This window comes from Amblyraja radiata, chromosome 15 (genome assembly GCF_010909765.2).
Source record: "Amblyraja radiata isolate CabotCenter1 chromosome 15, sAmbRad1.1.pri, whole genome shotgun sequence".
In the NCBI taxonomy this organism is placed as follows: domain Eukaryota; kingdom Metazoa; phylum Chordata; class Chondrichthyes; order Rajiformes; family Rajidae; genus Amblyraja; species Amblyraja radiata.
Genome location: NC_045970.1, coordinates 2,436,641 through 2,444,488, shown reverse-complemented (window position 1 = coordinate 2,444,488; position 7,848 = coordinate 2,436,641). Strand labels below are relative to the sequence as shown.

Here is a 7,848-nt window from a genome sequence, read left to right as displayed (position 1 = left end):
GGAAAGATCATGCATCCGATTCTCACTTTTTCTGGTAGTTCAGTCTGCTGAAACTCCAGAAGCCAGACAAGCTCTCTACCCTCTTACCCTCCACTGTCCTTAACAATCTCTTAGCTACACTCACCTGGCCACCAAAAATACTCCGTTTGAGTTTCTCCAGGTCTTCATCTACCGGAATACCTGTTATTACTCCCCTTGTCACTCTACTCTCACCCAGAGTCTTTCTTTCACTAACCATCTTCTTGCAAACACTTTCAATCTTCAGAGCCTTATTTTTCTGCTCCTCCGTTTTACATATTATTAACAAGTTCCCGTCTCTCAAAATCTTAGCTGTTTCCACCTCTCCTACCTTCTTCTTTAGCTCCCTGGATAAAGCTATCGGACTTAAATTGACATGCTCATCTTCCTTTCTAAATTTCAGTATTATTTTAACCTCCTTCCTTTCAACCTTTTTCCGAACCGTTCTCCTATCCTCTTCTGAACTGTTCCCTTCAAAACTCCTTTTGCTGTTTTGGCTGAGCTCGTTTTGCCTGATTCCTCCTTCTCCTTGATTCCTCCCTAATCTCCGACTAGACACTGACGTCCAGTCACCAAAAGCCCTATCATCTTGATCTTCGTCATCCTCTAATCCTACTTGAGTTGCCATTTGATCCAGTCACAAACCAGTTTATGCCAACCGCCAACTCCTAGTCCCTCTCTCCCTTCCACACGGGAGCCCCGCGGCGGCGCTGAATGAATGAATGACCGCCGACTCTGCCGACGAGCCGAGAGCCCCCTTCACGGCAGTCGATTGGATGTTGTATCTTTGTATAGAGCGCTCCTCTAGTATCTTTGGTCGGGATGGAACCGGGCTGGGCAAAGATGCTATAGCAAGCTACTATAGCAAGCTACAGGGCCATTGGGGCTGGGTGGATCCATCACTGTGGCCAGCGCTCGCTGCACGCAAGGCAGCAAGTCTACCGCTGCGCATGCGTCATCAGCGCTGCTGGCAGGCAGACAGCGCGGCCGAAACGTCATTTCCGGGCTGAGGCCCTGCGCTGTGCGCTCGCTTCCGTCACGTCTCGTCTGCCCCCGGGAGGGTCCGCGCGTCATGTCTCCGGTGAGCCGAGCCGAGCGCCCGTGGTCCTCCGGGCCGGTCCTCCAGGAGGGGTGAGTGAGCCGAGCCGAGCGCCCGTGGTCCTCCGGGCCGGTCCTCCAGGCGGGGTGAGTGAGCCGAGCCGAGCCGAGCGCCCGTGGTCCTCCGGGCCGGTCCTCCAGGCGGGGTGAGTGAGCCGAGCCGAGCCGAGGGACCGTGCTCTGTCTCCAGAGGCGGGCGCGGTGAGAGGCTCCGGTGGATCAGGGCGGGCGGGCGCTCTGGGGATCAGGGACCGGGGGAGGATGAGGGGAGAGATAGATTCAGACAGAGACCGAGAGAGAGGTAGAAAGAAAGAGAGAGAGGGAGAGAGACACAAACGATGATGTAGGGTGGAATTTGGCAGATACCCACTGATAATAAATATCCAGAAAAGAGCATTACATTTTTGGAATCACCATAAATCCAGCCCCCCAGATACCCTCCAATTTAAAGCCCTTCAAACACAAGAGGGGAGCCCAGAAAAGAGTTCCCTGTGTCAGTTGGTACTGAGATTAACTTCCCCTATTCAGTTAAACCCTGACTGGCCCCAGATCAATACTGACCCCCAATCACCAGTTAGAGTGAACCAAATTAGCAAACAATGTAAATAAACGATTTGGAACATTGGGATAAAGAAACCAAAAGGCAAAGCAGATTAGAATGTTACCGTGCCCTAAAAAGAGATTATAAATTGGCAGACTATCTCTCAACTGTTAGAGACATAAAGCAGAGACAGACCCTCACCAAATACAGGTTAAGTGACCACCATTTGGCAGTTGAAAAAGGAAGACAAGAGATTCTGGCAACCAAGAGAAAATAGAATATGCGGCCACTGTTTGACAGGTGAAGTTGAAACAGAGGTGCACTTCCTCCTAAAATGCAAAATAATTGACAAAACAAGGAAAACATACTTTGACAAACTCAGTCGAGCAACCACAGATTTTAAAGAACTAGATGATATATCAAAACTAACAATAATGCTTGGAGAAGGAAATGCAGCACATCTTGATGCACAATACGTAACAGCATGCCATAACCTGAGAGACAGTGAATAACCAACATGCACGCACACTAATTGACATTAAATAATACTAAGAAATTAATATTGAATTGCTAAACTTGCTATTCTGTTGTACTGCTTACTGCTGTAAGAACGTATAGCGATCAATAAAGGGCTATAGATGTATTGCGAGTATATGTACAGGTGTATTGCGGTTATATGTGCAGGGGCATATCTATCCATGCACTGATTACTTGTATTTATTTTTATGCATTTTAAATATGTATGTTATGTTTTATACTTTGGCAATATAATGAGGTATTTTATCATGCCAATAAAGTTTTATTAATTGAAAATTGACAGAGAGAGAGAGAGAGAGAGAGAGAGAGTCAATGAGAGGAAGAGACAGAGAGAGAGAGGCAGACAGGCTGTGATTAGTGGGGTACCGCAAGTCTCGGTGCTGGGACCGCAGCTATTTACAATATACATCAATGATTTGGATGAAGGGATTCAAAGTAACATTAGCAAATTTGCAGATGGCACAAAGCTGGGTTGCAGTGTGAACTGTGAGGAGGATGCTATGAGAATGCAGGGTGACTTGGACAGGTTGGGTGTGTGAACAGATGTATGGCAGATGGATTTTGATGTGGATAAATGTGAGGTTATCCACTTTGGTATAAAAAACAGGAAAGCAGATTACTATCTAAATGGCGTCAAGTTGGGAAAAGGAGAAGTACGACGGGACCTGGGGATCCTTGTTCATCAGTCTATGAAAGTAAGCATGCGGGTACGGCAGGCAGTGAAGAAAGCAAATGGTATAACCATATAACAATTACAGCACAGAAACAGGCCATCTCGACCCTTCTAGTCCGTGCCGAACACGTATTCTCCCCTATTCCCATATACCTGCGCTCAGACCATAACCCTCCATTCCTTTCCCGTCCATATAACTATCCAATTTATTTTTAAATGATAAAAATGAACCTGCCTCCACCACCTTCACTGGAAGCTCATTCCACACAGCCACCACTCTCTGAGTAAAGAAGTTCCCCCTCATGTTACCCCTAAACTTCTGTCCCTTAATGTTGGCCTTTATAGCAAGAGGGGTCGAGTAAAGGAGCAAAGAGGCCCTTCTGCACTTGTACAGGGCCTGAGTGAGACCACACCTGGAGTATTGTGTGCAGTTTTGGTCCCCTAATTTGAGCAAGGACATTCTTGATATTGAGGGAGTGCAGCATAGGTTTACAAGGTTAATTCCCGGGATGGGGGGACTGTCATATGCTGAGAGAATGGGCTTGTGTACTCTGGAGTTTTGAAGGATGAGAGGGAATCTTATTGAAACATATAAGATTGTTAAGGGTTTGGACACACTAGAGGCAGGAAGTATGGTTTCCAGTGGTTTTGTGTAATCTTATGCTACATAAATGGTACTTCATTTACTTGGTTACGTCCCCTAAATTGAGAAAGGCCATTCTTGCTATTGGTGGAGTGCAGCGTAGGTTTACAAGGTTAATTCCCGGTATGGCGGGACTGTCATATGCTGAGAGAATGGAGTAGCACAATACTCCAGGTGTGGTCTCACTAGGGCTCTGTACACCTGCAGAAGGACCTCTTTGCTCCTATATTCGATTCCTCTTGTTATAAAGACCAACATGCCATTCGCTGTCTTCACTGCCTGCTGTATCTGCATACTTACTTTCATAGACTGATGTACAAGGACCCCCAGATCCGGTTGTACTTCCCCTTTACCCAACATGGCGCCATTTAGATAGTAATCTGCCTTCCTGTTTTTGCTACCAAAGTGGATAACCTCACATTTATCCGCATTAAACTTCATCTGCCATGCATCTGCCCACACCCCCAACCTGTCCAAGTCACCCTGCATTCTCATAGCATCCTCCTCACAGTTCACACTGCCACCCAGCTTTGTGCCATCTGCAAATTTGCTAATGTTACTTTGAATCTCTTCATCCAAATCATTGATGTATATTGTAAATAGCTTCGGTCCCAGCACCATGTGGGACCTTATCAAATGCTTTCTGAAAGTCCAGGTATACTACATCCACTGGCTCTCCCATGTCCATTTTCCTAGTTACGAGGGAAGTTAGGGTAGAAATAGCAGGGGCTATGACAGAAATATTTCAAATGTCATTAGAGACGGGAATGGTGCCGGAGGATTGGCGTACTGCGCATGTTGTTCCATTGTTTAAAAAGGGTTGTAAGTGTAAACCTAGCAATTATAGACCTGTTAGTTTGACGTCAGTAGTGGGCAAATTAATGGAAAGGATACTAAGAGATAATAAATATAAGCATCTGGATAAACAGGGACTGATTAGGAACAGTCAACATGGATTTGTGCCTGGAAGGCCATGTCTTGAATTTTTTGAAGAGGTTACTAGGGAAATTGATGAGGGTAAAGCGGTGGATGTTGTCTATATGGACTTCAGTCAGGCCTTTGACAAGGCTCCACATGGAAGGTTGGTTAAGAAGGTTCAATTGTTGTGTATTAATGGTGGAGTAGCAAGATGGATTCAACGGTGGCTGAATGGGAGATGCCAGAGAGCAATGGTGGATGGTTGTTTGTCAGGTTGACTAGTGGGGTGCCTCATGGATCTGTGTTGGGTCCACTGTTGTTTGTCATATACATCAATGATCTGGATGATGGTGTGGTAAATTGGATTAGTAAGTATGCAGATGATACTAAGATAGGTGGTGTTGTGGATAATGAAGTCTACAGAGAGATTTAGGCCATTTAGAAGAATAGGCTGAAAGATGGCAGATGGAGTTTAATGCTGATAAGCTACATCTTGGCAGGACAAATCAAAATAGGACGTACATGGTAAATGGTAGCGAATTGAGGAATGCAGTTGAACAGAGGGATCTAGGAATAACTGTGGATAGTTCCCAAAAGGTGGAATCTCATGTAGATAGGGTGGTAAAGAAAGCTTTTGGTGTGCTGGCCTTTTTAAATCAGAGCATTGAGTATAGAAGTTTGGATGTAATGTTAAAATTGTACAAGGCATTGGTGAGGCCAATTCTGGAATATGCTGTACAATTCTGGTCGCCAAATTATAGGAAAGATGTCAACAAAATAGAGAGAGTACAGAGGAGATTTATTAGAATGTTGCCTGAGTTTCAGTAACTAAGTTACAGAGAAAAGTTGAACAAGTTAGGTCTTTATTCTTTGGAGCACAGAAGGTTAAGGGGGGACTTGATAGAGGTCTTTTAAATGGTGAGAGGGATAGACAGAGTTGACGTAGATAAGCTTTTTCCATTGAGAGTAGGGACGATTCAAACAAGAGGACATGATTTGGGAATTAAGGGACAAAAAATTTGGGGGTAACATGAGGGGGAACTTCTTTACTCAGAGTGGTAGCTGTGTGGAATGAGCTTCCAGTGGAAGTGGTGGAGGCAGGTTCGATTTTATCATTTAAAAGTAAATTGGATAGGTATATGGATGGGAAAGGAATGGAGGGTTATGGTCTGAGTGCAGGTAGATGGGACTAGGGGAGAATAAGTGTTCAGCACGGACTAGAAGGGCCAAGATGGCCTGTTTCCGTGCTGTAATTGTTATATGGTTATTGTTATATTCTATTGCAGCCAATTCATCTTCAAAAAATTCCAGAAGATTAGTCGAGCATGATTTCCCCTTCGTAAATCCATGCTGACTCGGACCGATCCTGTTACTGCTATCCAAATGTGCGGCTATCTCACCTTTTTTAATTGACTCCAGCAACTTTCCCACCACCTATGTCAGGCTAACAGGTCTACAATTCCCCGTTTTCTCTCTCCCACCTTTCTTAAAAAGTAGGATAACATTAGCTACCCTCCAATCTACATGAACTGATCCTGAGTCTACAGAACATTGGAAAATTATCACCAATGCATCCACGATTTCTAGAGCCACTTCCTTAAGTACCCTGGGATGCAGACCATCAGGCCCTGGGGATTCATCAACTTTCAGTCTCATCAGTCTATCCAACAACATTTCCTGCCTACTGTGCATTTCCTTTAGTTCCTCTGTCACCCCAGATCCTCTGGCCACTACTATATCAGGAAGATTGTTTGTGTCCTTGTTCAACTCATCTGCCATTTCCTTGTTCCCTATAATAAATTCACCTTTTTGGGTCTTCAAGGGTCCAACTTTGGTCTTAACTTTTTTTTCCTCTTCACGTACCTAAAGAAGCTTTTACTATCCTGCTTTATATTCTTAGCTAGCTTACCTTCGTACCTCATCTTTTCTCCCCGTATTGTCTTTTTGGTTATCTTCTGTTGTTCTTTAAACATTACCCAATCCTCTTGCTTCCCGCTCATCTTTGCTATGTTGTACTTCTTTGCTTTAATTTTTATACTGTCCCTGACGTCCCTTGTCAGCCATGGTCGTCTCTTTCTCCCCTTGGAATCTTTTTTCCTCCTAGGAATGAACTGATCCTGCACCTTCTGTATTATTCCTAGAAACACCTGCCATTTTTATTGCACTGTCATCCCTGCTAGTGTATCTTTCCAGTCAACTTTGGCCAGCCCCTCCCTCATGGCCCCATAGTCCCCTTTATTCAACTGCAACACTGACACCTACGATCTGCTCTTCTCCCTCTCCATTTGTAGATTAAACCTGACCATGTTATGGTCACTGCCTCCTAATGGCTCATTAACCTCAAGGTCCTTTATCAAATCCGGTTCATTACATAACACTACATCCAGAATTGCCAATTCCCTGGTAACCTCCAATACAAGCTGTTCAAATAATCCATCACGAAGGCACTCTACAAAGTCCCTTTCTTGCGGTCCAATGCCAACCAGATTTTCCCAGTCTACCAGCATGTTGAATCTCCCATAACATTGCTTTTGTGACATGCCAATTTTAACTACTGATTCAACTTGCGCCCTATGTCCAGGCTACTGTTTGGGCGCCTGTAGATTAGTCCCATTTGGGTCTTTTTACCCTTGCAATTCCTTGGTTCTATCCATACTGACTCCACATCTCCTGTTTCAATGTCACCCCTTGCAAGAGACTGAATTTCATTCCTCACCAACAGGGCAACCCCACACCCTCTGCTGATCTGCCTGTCTTTTCGATAAGAGGTATACACTTGAATATTCAGTTCCCAGCCATGGCCCTCTTGCAGCCATGTCTCAGTAATTCCCACAACATCATACTTGCCAGTTTCTAACTGAGCTTCCAGCTCGTCCACTTTATTCCTTATACTTCGCGCATTCATATACAGTACTTTGACCTCCGTATTCACTTCTCCCCCTCACAATTGGCCCTGACCTTACTCTGTTGTCCATTCTCAAGCTATCCTTCCCATTAATTTGAGAATCTTTTGTAATTTTTCCTGTAGCCACTTCCCCTTCAACTCCATCTTTATACTCCCAATTTGTCAATCCCTCCCCCCACTATTTAGTTTAAACCCACACGTGTAGTCCTAGCAAACCTGCCTGCAGAATGTGGGTCCCCCTCCAGTTAAGGTGTAACCCGCCCCTTTTGTACAGGTCACCCCTACCCCAGAACAGATCCCAGTGGTCTATAAATCTAAATCCTTGCTCCCTGCACCAGCCCCTCAGCCACACATTCAGATCCGCTATCTCCGTTCCTGTCCTTACTAGCACGTGGTACTGGAAGCAATCCAGAGATAATCACCCTAGAAGTCCGGCATTTCAGTCTTCTTCCTAACTCTCTGAAGTCATGTTGGAGAACCTCCTTCCTCTTCTTCCCGATATCGTTTGTACCCAC

General features: G+C 45.0%; 1 protein-coding gene across 4 annotated transcripts in view; it reads left to right on the top strand.

The window, feature by feature from the left end:
- Positions 1 to 1,010: 1,010 nt before the first annotated feature.
- Positions 1,011 to 7,848, top strand: part of LOC116980958 (zinc finger protein 239-like) — a 10,329-nt gene continuing 3,491 nt past the window's right edge. For 2 of the 4 annotated variants that reach the window (XM_033033535.1, XM_033033533.1), the window contains exon 1: positions 1,011 to 1,203. The gene's annotated coding sequence lies outside the window, so the exon portion shown is untranslated. Of the gene's footprint in view, positions 1,263 to 7,848 lie in introns of all 4 variants that reach the window. The other 2 variants (XM_033033536.1, XM_033033532.1) reach the window with 2 other exon arrangements.